Genomic DNA, 13,178 nt, shown 5'->3' with positions numbered 1-13,178 from the left:
TTGACAAAATCCAACATCCCTTTTTGATAAAAACACTTCAAAAGGTAGGAATTGAAGGAAACTTCCTCAACATGATAAAGAGCATATATGAAAAACCCACAGCCAGCATAGTACTCAATGGTGAGAGACTGAAAGCCTTCCCTCTAAGATCAGGAACAAGACAAGGATGCCCGCTGTCACCACTGTTATTCAACATTGTGCTGGAAGTGCTAGCCAGGGCAATCCGGCAAGACAAAGAAATAAAAGGCATCCAAATTGGAAAAGAAGAAGTAAAACTGTCATTGTTTGCAGATGATATGATCTTATATCTAGAAAACCCTGAGAAATCAACGATACACCTACTAGAGCTAATAAACAAATTTAGCAAAGTAGCGGGATACAAGATTAATGCACATAAGTCAGTAATGTTTCTATATGCTAGAAATGAACAAACTGAAGAGACACTCAAGAAAAAGATACCATTTTCAATAGCAACTAAAAAAATCAAGTACCTAGGAATAAACTTAACCAAAGATGTAAAAGACCTATACAAAGAAAACTACATAACTCTACTAAAAGAAATAGAAGGGGACCTTAAAAGATGGAAAAGTATTCCATGTTCATGGATAGGAAGGCTAAATGTCATTAAGATGTCAATTCTACCCAAACTCATCTACAGATTCAATGCAATCCCAATCAAAATTCCAACAACCTACTTTGCAGACTTGGAAAAGCTAGTTATCAAATTTATTTGGAAAGGGAAGATGCCTTGAATTGCTAAAGACACTCTAAAAAAGAAAAACGAAGTGGGAGGACTTACACTCCCTGACTTTGAAGCTTATTATAAAGCCACAGTTGCCAAAACAGCATGGTACTGGCACAAAGATAGACATATAGATCAATGGAATCGAATTGAGAATTCAGAGATTGACCCTCAGATCTATGGCCGACTGATCTTTGATAAGGCCCCCAAAGTCACCGAACTGAGCCATAATGGTCTTTTCAACAAATGGGGCTGGGAGAGTTGGATATCCATATCCAAAAGAATGAAAGAGGACCCCTACCTCACCCCCTACACAAAAATTAACTCAAAATGGACCAAAGATCTCAATATAAAAGAAAGTACCATAAAACTCCTAGAAGATAATGTAGGAAAACATCTTCAAGACCTTGTTTTAGGAGGCCACTTCCTAGACTTTACACCCAAAGCACAAGCAACAAAAGAGAAAATAGATAAATGGGAACTCCTCAAGCTTAGAAGTTTCTGCACCTCAAAGGAATTTCTCAAAAAGGTAAAGAGGCAGCCAACTCAATGGGAAAAAATTTTTGGAAACCATGTATCTGACAAAAGACTGATATCTTGCATATATAAAGAAATCCTACAACTCAATGACAATAGTACAGACAGCCCAATTATAAAATGGGCAAAAGATATGAAAAGACAGTTCTCTGAAGAGGAAATACAAATGGCCAAGAAACACATGAAAAAATGTTCAGCTTCACTAGCTATTAGAGAGATGCAAATTAAGACCACAATGAGATACCATCTAACACCGGTTAGAATGGCTGCCATTAAACAAACAGGAAAGTACAAATGCTGGAGGGGATGTGGAGAAATTGGAACTCTTATTCATTGTTGGTGGGACTGTATAATGGTTCAGCCACTCTGGAAGTCAGTCTGGCAGTTCCTTAGAAAACTAGATATAGAGCTACCATTCGATCCAGCGATTGCACTTCTCGGTATATACCCGGAAGATCGGAAAGCAGTGACACGAACAGATATCTGCACACCAATGTTCATAGCAGCATTATTCACAATTGCCAAGAGATGGAAACAACCCAAATGTCCTTCAACAGATGAGTGGATAAATAAAATGTGGTATATACACACGATGGAATACTACGCGGCAGTAAGAAGGAACGATCTGGTGAAACATATGACAACATGGATGAACCTTGAAGACATAATGCTGAGCGAAATAAGCCAGGCACAAAAAGAGAAATATTATATGCTACCACTAATGTGAACTTTGAAAAATGTAAAACAAATGGTTTATAATGTAGAATGTAGGGGAACTAGCAGTAGAGAGTAATTAAGGAAGGGGGAACAATAATCCAAGAAGAACAGATAAGCTATTTAACGTTCTGGGGATGCCCAGAAATGACTATGGTCTGTTAATTTCTGATGGATGTAGTAGGAACAAGTTCACTGAATTGTTGCTATATTATGTAACTTTCTTGGGGTAAAGTAGGAACATGTTGGAAGTTAAGCAGTTATCTTAGGTTAGTTGTCTTTTTCTTACTCCCTTGCTATGGTCTCTTTGAAATGTTGTTTTATTGTATGTTTGTTTTCTTTTTAACTTTTTTTTTCATACAGTTGATTTGAAAAAAGAAGGGAAAGTTAAAAAAAAAAAAAAAAAAGAAAGAAAAAAGACAAACAAGGAAAAAAAAAAAAAAGATGTAGTGCCCCCTTGAGGAGCCTGTGGAGAATGCAGGGGTATTCGCCTACCCCACCTCCATGGTTGCTAACATGACCACAGACATAGGGGACTGGTGGTTTGATGGGTTGAGCCCTCTACCATAAGTTTTACCCTTGGGAAGATGGTTGCTGCAAAGGAGAGGCTAGGCCTCCCTGTATTTGTGCCTAAGAGTCTCCTCCTGAATGCCTCTTTGTTGCTCAGATGTGGCCCTCTCTCTCTGGCTAAGCCAACTTGAAAGGTGAAATCACTGCCCTCCCCCCTACATGGGATCAGACACCCAGGGAAGTGAATCTCCCTGGCAACGTGGAATATGACTCCCGGGGAGGAATGTAGACCCGGCATCGTGGGATGGAGAACATCTTCTTGACCAAAAGGGGGATGTGAAAGGAAATGAAATAAGCTTCAGTGGCAGAGAGATTCCAAAACGAGCCGAGAGATCACTCTGGTGGGCACTCTTACGCACACTTTAGACAACCTTTTTTAGGTTCTAAAGAATTGGGGTAGCTGGTGGTGGATACCTGAAACTATTAAACTACAACCCAGAACCCATGAATCTCGAAGACAGTTGTATAAAAATGTAGCTTATGAGGGGTGACAGTGGGATTGGGAATGCCATAAGGACCAAACTCCACTTTGTCTAGTTTATGGATGGATGTGTAGAAAAGTAGGGGAAGCAAACAAACAGACAAAGGTACCTAGTGTTCTTTTTTACTTCAATTGCTCTTTTTCACTCTAATTATTATTCTTGTTATTTTTGTGTGTGTGCTAATGAAGGTGTCAGGGATTGATTTAGGTGATGAATGTACAACTATGTAATGGTACTGTAAACAATCGAAAGTACGATTTGTTTTGTATGACTGCGTGGTATGTGAATATATCTCAATAAAATGATGATAAAAAAAAAAAAACTATTGAGCTGATAACCTTTTTTCAGATTTATTCACTCTTTTCATATAAGACATTGAGTCCTGACAAACAACTTCAGAGAAATGAAGCCAAATTGTTAATCTCAACGCTGTCCGTATATATAATTTTTTCTCTCAAAGAAATAAAATGATCCAGCAAACAATACCAGAATCCATGTAGCAAGCACTTTAATGAGCATTAGTCACAAATGGTTCCACCTGAAATTTATGGTTTGGTATGTGTATCTCACTACAAAGGACTCAAAGAAGATTTCCTATCTAGGACTGATTGTAAATCTACACTGAAAATTATGGGCTTATGCCTTAGTATTGTTGCCTGTATTTATAATATCCATCCATTCATTCAACAGATATTTACTGAGTGCCTTCAATGTGCCAAGAATAGAACAGTGAACAAAACAAAAACTCTTTGCCCTAGTGGAGTTTACATTCAACACGTGGAGTACAGATGATAAACAGAAGGAATAAGTAAAATGTTTGTGGTATGTCAGATGGTGTTAAGTGCTATGGAGAAAAATAAAGCCAGGAAGGGAAATGGGTTTTCCATATGTGGAGGGAACCTGGAATTTTAAATAGGGTGGTCGTGGAAGGTCTCTCTGATGATGTGCCAGTTGAGCAAAGACCTGAAGGAGGTGAGGGAGCAAACTGTGAGAATATCTGGGGAAAAGAATTTCAGACAGAGAAAACAACAAATGAAAAAGCTCTGAGTTCGGAATGTGCCTGAAATGTTCAAGAAATATCAGTGTCTGGTATGTTTCTTTGACTATGTGATGTCAGCATGCAGGAGACATGTTTTAAAATGTTGATTCTGCTGTAACTTCTCAGGACACCAAGGCGAAATCCCCAATATGTTAGTGCCTTCCGCCTAAGAAAGTATGTCATAGTTGGACAGATAAAAGGGAAAGCCTCCATAGATGTTTCAGGTATGGCACAAGCCTAAAAAGAAAGGTTTTAGAATTGTTTATTCTCTGATTCATCCCAGAGGAAACATATACCAGCCTTTCTTTCAGATACAACGTCCCTGGATTAGTCTGTTGTCAGTGATACATCTGTGTATTATTGAATACCAGGGTTTATAAATCACTCTAGGCTACATTAAATATGTGACCTTTGCAGAATACCTTGCCATTTGTTTCTAGATCCTTTCCGCATTGCTGCCTGGTGCTACATGTTGTATATTGTGTTCCATGTGTTGAGATCTATATCTTATCACTCTGCTCTGTTGTATTGGTCTTTGGATTTTTTCTTATACCCATTCCACACAGTTTTTATTAAGTTCCTCCTCTTTACGTTTCTGTTTCAAGACTGTCTTAGCTATTGGTGGGTATTTGGTGTCTCAGATAAATTTTAGAACAAATTCATCTTCAAGTATTGATCTTCAAAAAATCCAATAAAAATTTTTATTAAGATTGAATTTAATAGATTAATTTGAGGAGAACCAATGTATTATTAAGTCTTCCTATTGAAAAGTATATAATCTTTTATGTCTTTGTGGTGTTTAGGTTCATTTGTCAACTTGGCCAGGTGATGGTGCTAGTTGTCTGGTCAAGCATTCACTGGCTTAACTTACTGGGATGACATTTCATGGACTTAAGTCATCAGTAAGTTGATTGCATCTATGGCTGATTACATCTACAATCAACTAAGGGGAGTGTCCGCCACAATGACAGACATTTAGTCCAATCAGCTGAAGTCTTTAAAAGGAGAGGTGATGTCTTCAGCAGTCAGAAGAGAGAATTTCCATCTCTACTTCAGCCAGCCAGCTTCTCTGGAAAATTCATTGAAAAACTTCATCGGAGTTGACAGCTTCCAGCCTGCCCTACAAAATTTGGACTCATGCATCCCCAAAGTTGCATGAGACACTTTCCCAAAATCTTGTATTTATAGATATCTCCTGTTGGTTCCTAGAGAACCCTGATTAGTACAGTCTTTAACTAAAATTTTATTATGTTCTCCATACAGTTTTTGTGCATTCCTGGTTAATTCCTAGATATATTATAGTTTCTGTTGCCATTATGAATTCAACATTATTTTATACCACTGTGAATTTTATTTTTATTACATTCTTTGTTGATTATTGTGGTGAGAGAAATACTATTGATTTTTATAATCCCCTAAACTTTCTTATTAATTTCAATAGTTTTTTATTCTGCTTTTTTTTAAATGATGGATGATTACATTATCTGCAAATAATCACAGCATATAAGATATGCTCTTATATCTTTCTTTTTCTTATTGCATGGGCCAGGAAACTTAATGTGGTGGTTTGAAGCTGTATGAACCCAAGAAAAACATGTTCTTAAATTTAATCCATTCATGTGGGAGTGAACCCATTGTAAGCAGGATCTTTTGATGAGGTTACTTCAGTTAAGGTGTGACCCATCTAATTCAGAGTCCTTTATAAACAGGATGATTAAAGAAAGAAAGAGAAAAAAAAGTCATGGAAGCAAGAAGCTGAAATTAACAAAACCTGGAAAAGAAGGGAGAGCAGCAGATGCTCCCATGTGCCTTGCCATGTGGCAGAGGAGCCAAAGATCACCAGCAGCCAGTCTTCAGGAGGAAAGCATCACCTTGTTTCAGACATTTTCATGGCCTCAAACTGTAAGCCAGTAAATTCCCATTGTTTAAGCCAATGCATTGGTATCTGCTATAAGCAGCCTAGGACAATAAAACACTTGTTAATATGTGAATAATAGTGGCACTAGTACTGAGCTTACAGAAAGTATATATAAAGCTTCCCCATTTAGTACAATATTTTCTGCAGGTTCCAAGGTCTTTTCCTTCAATTCTTTAAAATCTTACTCAATTTTCTTCTTGTATCCAACGTTGCTTTGGAAAGTCTGTTGTCAATCTGATTCTTGCTCCTTTGTAGATGATCTCTTTCTCTCTGAAAATGTTGCATATTTTCTTTTTGTCATCAATATAGTTAATATTCACTATAATGGATCCAGGTGGGGAGCTTCCCTTTTTTGTTCCTGTTTGGTTTTCTGTGACTTCCTTCAATCTTAGGTCTTTTTTTTTAATTTTGGGAAATTTATCTTCATTTTCTCTTTAAATGTATGTTCCTCTCCAATTTTCTTCTGCTATCTATCTGGAGCTTGGTATGCTTCTACCCTCCATACCCTCCATATCTCTTAGCTATTCTTTTGTATTTTTCCCGTCTTTATCTTTTCCTGATGCCTCATAGGAAAGCTCCTCAATCTTACTTTATAAGTCTTTAATTTATTTTTCAGTTGTATCCATCCTGCCATTTTACCTATTTATTGTATTTTCCCACCCAACTATTTTATTTAGTCAAAGAATAACTCAGAGACCTTTAGTTAATTTGCTTCATGGGTTTACTCACATGAGGAAGGCAATCATTAGTAACAAAGGCAAAACAGGATTTAAAGGCAGAGAAAAGAGGAGAGAAGAAAAAGGCCACAGTCTGAAAATGGTGAATGGTATTTGCACACATTTGGGATATGGAAATTTGAGTAATCCAATAGGGTTACTGAAGAAAACACTTTCAGAGACTTGTGGATATTCTGAAAACCTTGAGAATTATTTAACTAGGGAGCCTTTGCAACAGGCTGTCTTGATCATGTCTGCCAGTGTCCTTCCAGCAGTATCTACACCTTGTTGAAGTCAGATCTGCACCATTTCCCTCATCATTTCTCATTTTTCATAACTCATATTTCCACTTTTTAATAACATCTGGTTCTTTGTTCATACTGCTAATATCTTCCTTACCTCCTTCAGTATACTCATCATGCATATTTTAAATTCTTGGTTCATATGTGCTAATAAGTCTATTCAGTTGGTATGTGTTATTCAGTTTGTTGTCTACACTTCATGGTCTCTTTGTTCCTCCACAAGCATCAGGTTATTTTGGCCTGAGAATCCATGTGCCCATGGAGGGAGTATCTGGTGATGTGAGTTGGGGAGGTGTACTGGTTTGGATATATTATGTCCCCCAAAATGCCATGTTCTTTGATGCAATCTTGTGGGGGTGGATATATTAGTGTTGATTAGGTTGGAATCCTTTGATTGAGTGTTTCCATCTAGATGTGACTCAATCAACTATGGACAAGAACTTTGATTGGATAATTTCCATGAAGGTGTTACCCCACCAATTCAGGGTGGGTCTTAATTGAATCACTGGAGTCCTATGAAAGTGTTCACAGACAGAAGGAGGTGCTGCAGCCAAGAGTGACACTTTGAAGGATGCACTAGAGCTGAGAGTGGAGCTAGAACACAACCTGGGATCAGCAGAAGCCAGCCACATTCCTTCCCAGTTAACAGAGGTTTTCCAGATACCATTGGCCTTCCTTCAATGAGGATATACTCATGTTGATGCCTTGTCTTAGACACTTTTATGGCCTTAAGACTGTAACTGTGTAACCAAATAAACCCCCTTTATAAAAGCCAGTCCATTTCTGGTGTTTTGCATAACTGCAGCATTAGCAAACCGGAACAGGAGGAAAGACAATGAGCTCCAGCCACCACAGAAACACTATTAACCACTCCCATTTGCTGCCACTCCACCAGACAGCTACTCTGTTCAGGATTTGACTTTTAAGTTCTTAGGAAGCATTAGCTTTGAGAGGAGACCTACTCTCCAGGTCGTAACCCACCAGCCTTGGGATTTGGAAGGGAAAGGAAGTCAATGCCTGAGAGGGGCTGGTCAGCCTGTTCTTGTTTTCATCCATTCCTCTCCCCTGCAAGGTGTCCTGATGCCTTGATTCTGGTATAAGACATGGGCAGGCATGAGATATTAGCTTGAGATATTACTGCCAGTTTCTGCTTTCCTCCAGGTTGTGTTATCACTGTGCCTGGCTTCCCACTAACCAAGGCTGAGAACCCCTTCTTTCTAATAGGCATGTTTCCCATTTCAAAACTGCCTTCAAACTCCCAATGAGTTTCTCTTCTTGTTGTTATGGTTCATTCATTTCTGAAATTTTTGCTTTTTTTTCCTGATACTAGAATTTCTTCAGGGTTCAAGGGGGAGAGAGCTAATGAATTATAAAGCTACGTGATTATTTCTACAATATTAACATATACAATATTTGCCTTCTATTTTAGAACTATAATTTCACATTTGGGTTCAGTTATTTCTCATGTTTTCACTTCCTCCCTTACCAGCTTCTATGGTCCATCATTATAAATAAATCTCCAACTGATGTCCTAAACATCTTTCCCTGACAACCCCCTCCTCCAAGATAAATCTGTCTGCTCTCTCCATGCTTGCCCTGAGTTCTGAGAGATGCCTTAGAGATCACATAACAGGTAGATCAGCGTCATGATAAGTTAATGATAACTGGCTTCACCCAGGTTCTTAACCCTCCCTGATAACTCTTTCAAGTTTCTCTCCTCATCTTGCCTTCTTTCCCTCTACAACTTCTACTGTAAACCTTCTCTGCTCTCACCTCCAACCTCCAATCCCCTTTCCCACTTACTCTTACTGGAACTCACTTCTTGTTTCACAGAGAAAATAGAAACCTTCTAAATAAAATGATTTTTGCTTCCTACCACCAAATCAACCTACCACATAGCCTTGATTTGAAATTTTGATATTTGGCTCATCATGGATTTTTTGCATTAATTTTGATTCATTGAAATATTGAATTAAAATAGTGTTTACTTTAATTACTGGGGGGTTTTTTGAGTGTGCTTCCTTAAAGTTTGTGCCTGAAGTGTGCGCCTCACTTGGCTGCCCCTCATCCTGGCCCTGCTTCGTCCATCCATCCCTCTTTTCCTCCTTCATTTTCTGAGATGAATTCCACCACATGTTCTCTGAATTCCTCTCCTCTCTTATCTTTTCAGGAATCTTGAATTTTGTGTTATCCCTCTCTTCTGTATCTTCAATCTTTTCCTTGAATGGACCTTTTCCTTCAGTATTTAAATGGGCTCAAGTCAAATTTTTACAATTTAAAAAAAACAAACCAACCCAAACACCTCCCTCAACCTCAGTACCCCATATAGCTGCTGTGCCATCTCTTTTCTCATCCTCAGAGCTAAACCTTATTAATGGAAACCAAGTTACCAGTGTAATCAAAACTGCTGATTTATTGAAAAAAACTGCTCAAGCAGGGAAATCTTAAACTGGGGAAGTTGGAGTGAGAATCTCAAGATGGCGAGTGGGTTGCAGTAGCTTTTAGAGACAATTAGGGGATTTCCAAGTGAGGAGTTATAGTAATTGGTTGACACAAGTTTTTCATTATATAGAAGGGTCTTACAAAGCAGGGAACAGATATATATTGGTTAGCATGAGTATTTGTCTAACTTTAATAGGCTGTCCCTGCTGGAACCAAGACTAACTGTATTAGTTAGTGCTCTCTAGGGAAACAGAACCAACAAGAGATATCTGTAAATAAAGGATTTTATAAAAGTGTCTCACACAACTGTGGGGATGCACGAATTTGGAATTAGGGTAGGATGCACAAGTTCCAAATTCCATAGGGTAGGCAGCAAACTGGCGACTCCAATGAAGGTGTTTGATGAACTCCTCAGAAGATGCTTCACTGGCTAGTCAAAGAAGAAGTGAAGGTTCTTTCTCTTTCTCCCTTAAGAAGTCTTCAACTGATTGGATTAAATCCAACTGATTGAATTCTCTCATTGCGGAGACACGCTCTTCATTGACGTAATCAGTCACAGGTGCAGCCAATTGACTGATGATTTAATAAACTAGCCTTCTGTTTTATTAACCAGCCACAAATGTGCTTGCAGTAATGTTTAGGCCAGTGCTTGCTTGACCAGAGACCTGGGCACCATCATCTGGCCAAATTGACACATGAACCTTATCATCATACCAACAAATCACTTAATTTTGTAAAAGTTGCAACTTTTGGGGGATTGCTCTATGCTTTTAGAAAGTTCTGTTCTTGGCCAGTTTTTATCTTTAGAAAAGTCCCTGCCATGTCTCAAAAAGAGGACCACTCCTGGCAACTCCCAATGCAGATGGCCATTTTATTTTTATTTAACCACCTCTTGAAAGAATTTCTCTTTTAACCATGCCATCTCCTCACTATACAACCTACTCTAATTTGGATTTCACCCCCACAGTCCACTGACACTTCTCCGTTGAGGTCACCAAGTATCTCTACATGTTTAAATCCAATAGGCACTTGTCAGAGCTCATCCTCCTTGATCTTTCAGTGACATCTCACCTTGTTGGCCACTCTGTTTATGGAATCATTTTCTCACCTTGGTCTCCATGACAGCACATTTGCCTGGCTTCCTTCCTTTCCCTCTGGCCATTCCTTCCCAAGCTCCCTTGTCAGTTCCCCCTCTTTTATGCAGCCATTTAATATAGAAATTCTTTCAGGACTGAACCTTAGATTCCCTTCTTTTCTTTTATCCTTTTCTCAGTATAGACTAGGTGATCGCACCCATTCCTCTAGCTTTATTTACCATCTACTTGCAAAAATTTATATCTTAATTCTTATCTCTTATATTTTAATTTATTTCTTAATGTCAAGCTCCAGATGCACAGAACTACTTGCCTACTTACAAAGTCAACATATCCAGAAGTGAACTCATCATTTTCCCCCCAAAAAACCTCCCTCTTCTCTGGTGTTTTTTATTTCAGTAAATGGCTCTGCAATCCACATAGTTGATCAAGCCAGAAATATGGAAATCACATTTGAGTTTTCATCTTCTTCACCTCCCTCAGTGTAATGATTTTCTCTCAAGCCTCAAGCATCAAGTACCTTCATTCTCTCCCATACTTAACTCCTTTCATTACACCAACATCCTATGCTGGTTCTCATAGCAACTTCTTTCACTCTTTAGATGGGAGATTAAACCTCACTTCCTCCGGAATGTCCCCTCAGAACACCAGATTTTGTTAGATTCTGCCCCTTATGGAATCTGCATCTTTCCTTTGCATGCTTTTAAAAATAAAGAGTTGGCTGAGTATGAAAAAGGCCTTAAATAACAGTGGCTTAAATGAGTTAGAGGTGTATTTCTCTCTGATGTTAAAGCTTGGTTCCATATCCAAAGCTATAGGGGTCCAGGCCCTTCTGTCTTGTGGCCCCACCATTCCTAGTGCACTTTCCTCATTCCATGTTCCAGAGGGCTTAACATTCCATATGCATTCCAGCCAGTGGAAAATGGGAAAAGTTGAACGGGAGTATGTGCATTTCCATTTAAATTCACACTTGGAAACTGTGCTCCTTATTTCTGTTTATATCCCATCTGTTGGAATTTAGTCACATGACACTAGTTGGGAGAAATGAGGAAAATGTTGCCTTTGTTCTGGGTGGCCATGTGAACAGTTAAAAGTCTATTGCTGTGGAAGAAGAGGAGATCAGATATTAGGACAACTAGCACTCCCTGCCATAATTCACCATCTGGTGAACATACATATTATGGTTTTAATTATGTCCCCCAAAAAGATATGATGAAGTCCTCACCCCCAATACCTCAGAATATGACCTTATTTGAAAACAGGGTCACTGCAGATGGAATTGATAAAGGAAGTTGGGCCCTCAATCCATTATGACTCATGTCCTTATAAAAAGAGAAAAGTTAGAGAGACAGACACAAAGAGATGGCCATGTGAAGACAGAGGCACACAGGGCAAAGAGAGCTGGATGAAGATGGGGGCAGAGATTGGCCAAAGAATGGCTGTAGCCACTGGAGGCTGGAAGAGGAAGGAAGGAGTCCACTTCTAGAACCTGCGGAGAGAACCATGGCCCAGCCAACATCCTGATTTTGGACTTCTAACCTCCAGAACTGTCAGAGAATAAATTTCTGCTGTTTTGAGCTATCCAGTTTGTGACAATATGTTAGAGTCACAGGAAACTGATGCAACACCTATCCATGAGCACCCTTCTTCCTGCACATAAAGTACCCACACCCCTTCCCCAGGTCCTATTCAGTCGGTGCATCCAGCTCAGTGTCCAAGATCTCTGGGTGAGGTGCAGGAGCAGATGTGGCCAGCCCCTCTTGGTCCAGCTGCTTGTAAACCAAAAGAGAAGTTATCTGCCTCTGATATAGTCAATAGAAAATAGAGGAATAGGATGACTGAAATAAGAATGCATATTTGGAAGAAGGAGGGGAAATTGCTCCAGTGCTTTCTTTCTTTCAATGTTGCATGCTTAAACTTGCATGTTAAAAGATTTCAGTTTTTTTGTTTTCAACATTGAGGGAAGAAATTCAGCGTGAGTTTTTGGTATATAAAATAAAATAGATTTTCTGTTATAAAGAAATTCAGATATTTATTTACCATTTTAATTGTAGATGATTTATGTTGGGTTTATCGTAATTCAACTGAAGACAGATTGAGAAATAATAAAGGCAAAGGAAACTTTAGAAATAGATTGTATTTTGAAAACATATACTTCATATTTTTATTTTAGTTCAACTTCTTAAGCACTTTGTATTGTATCAAAAACTCATAGATTATTTTGAAAATTGTAGTTTTCCTATGATTACAAAATTCATAGATGTTTAATTGGGAAGATTAATAAAATACAGAGATGCAGCAGCACCCAGATACTTCCTCTCTTTGATGACATCTCCAAGAGAGTACAATAAGTTATTTCCTTGAATTGCCACTAGAGGGCAGTCAATCCAAAATTACTCTAATGTAGTAAACAGGCTGCTCTGCTGTGAAGGAACTGACAGGTTTTCAGTTTTAGCTTGGGAAGGCAGATATTGTTAAAGAGAAATTATAATTTTTTAGCCAGAAGAAAATTTATCTGAATAAATGTTCAATTTTTGTAAAGGTTCACTTCTGCCCTTTTTGGAACCTAATTATATATCCTTGCATTTGGCAAACATTTATTAAATGCTTCCTACGTATTGT

Source organism: Choloepus didactylus, chromosome 3, assembly GCF_015220235.1.
Source record: "Choloepus didactylus isolate mChoDid1 chromosome 3, mChoDid1.pri, whole genome shotgun sequence".
Lineage (NCBI taxonomy): Eukaryota > Metazoa > Chordata > Mammalia > Pilosa > Megalonychidae > Choloepus > Choloepus didactylus.
The sequence above is the reverse complement of the archived record's forward strand: the minus strand, read 5'-3'. Positions refer to the sequence as shown.